The following is a 1,735-nucleotide window of genomic DNA, read 5'->3' as shown; positions in this document are numbered from 1 at the left end:
CTCTTAGTATGCATGTGAAAGTATTTCCCTATGTTAAACCCCTAGACGTAGAATGGTTGTGTAATAAATGCAGGCATGTTTAAATGAACTGCAAATGAAAATTGTTTTCCAAAGTTGTATAAATCTAAGCATACAGCAAGGGTGCCTAATATCACCATTTCTGCATAGCATTTTTTGTACTTATCATACATTTATCTTTTTCAATACAATAAGATTTTATTGTGATCTCAATTTTTATTTCCATTATTTTTAGGTGGTTGAGCATATTCTCATAAATTTGTGAAAATTTGTTTTTCTTCTTTTTTGTTAAAACCAGCTCATGATTTTTGTTTATATTTTCTTTTGATTCAAATATTTCCTTCAAATAATTAGTAAATGCTCTTTTTAGTTTATGTATTTAAATTATTTATTATGTGTATTGATAATATCTTCATTAGTTTTTTGACCTGTTATATCTCACTCTTGATACTACGTTTATTTGACACAAATTCTTAATTTCCAAGTAATCTATCAGTTATTTTAATTTGTCTAGTTATTTTGAGAGTGTTAATAAATCTCTATTTGATGAATTAATAAAGCTTTTCTTTTAAAAATTTATAAATTTTGTCTTCTAAATCTATCTTCATAATTCATTACATTTTGATATTTTATGTTAATAATAAGCAGTTTATATTTTTCCACATAGGCAACAAATGGTTTCTGTGAATTGGAGAATTGCCATTCCTTCACTGTTACAATAGTATTTTTTATTACCATAGCCAGATAAGTAATCTTAATATAAACTAAGAGAAATCCTCCTTTTCGGTTGTTCTGCAGATGTACCCTGCATATATTTGGCTCCCTTCTCTTATATTAATTTTCAAATTATGTTATCAAGTCCTTTGAAAACTTCTGTAAGTTTTTATTGCAATTACAAACTGAAGAAAATATTTTATTAATTTTAATAATTTTCTTATAGTTCATATTTTTTCTCAGAATTGTCTTTAAATAATAATTTCAGTTCTTAAATTGTTTATAATTTTTTCATAATTTGTTAGCTAGGACATAATTCATTAAAAAAAATAAATGGTGAGAGAGATGTCAGCAAGGAAGTAGATTAAGGCTCCTGGCTTTCTTTTCTCTCAAAGACACACAATAAACAGCCACACATGAATCAGTTCCCTCTGAGAGAAATCCAAAAACTAGTTGGGCGACTTCTGCACTTTGGGTGGCTAAGAAAATAGCCACATTGGAAAAGTCAGGCAAAGCTGATACAGGCTTACTACCGTTATCTCCAATGCCATGAAGAGCCTTACATTCAGAGGGAACCTCCAACTACCAGCTTATCCTGAGGAGGAAAGGCTTTGTAAGGCATACTCAGCACACCAACTTTTATGAGTGTCATTCATGGGACTGGGTCCCAAATGACTTGATGTGGTTTTGAATTTGCATGTCACCCAGGGACCACATTAAACCAGGAGGCAGTTTTTTTAAAAAATACTTTGCTACCTCTACCAGTGCAGAAAGAGCAAGCAAAAATGCAAGGCTCTGGGTTTTTCCCAGAGTGGTGTTTGACTGGAGATCTTCCCAGCTGCTGACAGGGTTAAAGTTCTAATCAGCCTGCATCTGGGAGCAGACTGGGATCCTTTGGGAGCCCCAAAGTGCTGTGGATAATTCCCTCACCTTCTCCTCTAAGGGCTCTCCAGTAATAAAACAGTCTTTAGCTTCTCCTTGGTAAGAACATGTATGATACTGA

This window comes from Furipterus horrens, unplaced genomic scaffold (genome assembly GCF_987537825.1).
Source record: "Furipterus horrens unplaced genomic scaffold, mFurHor1.1.pri manual_scaffold_2, whole genome shotgun sequence".
NCBI classification, from domain to species: Eukaryota; Metazoa; Chordata; class Mammalia; order Chiroptera; family Furipteridae; genus Furipterus; species Furipterus horrens.
The sequence above is the reverse complement of the archived record's forward strand: the minus strand, read 5'-3'. Positions refer to the sequence as shown.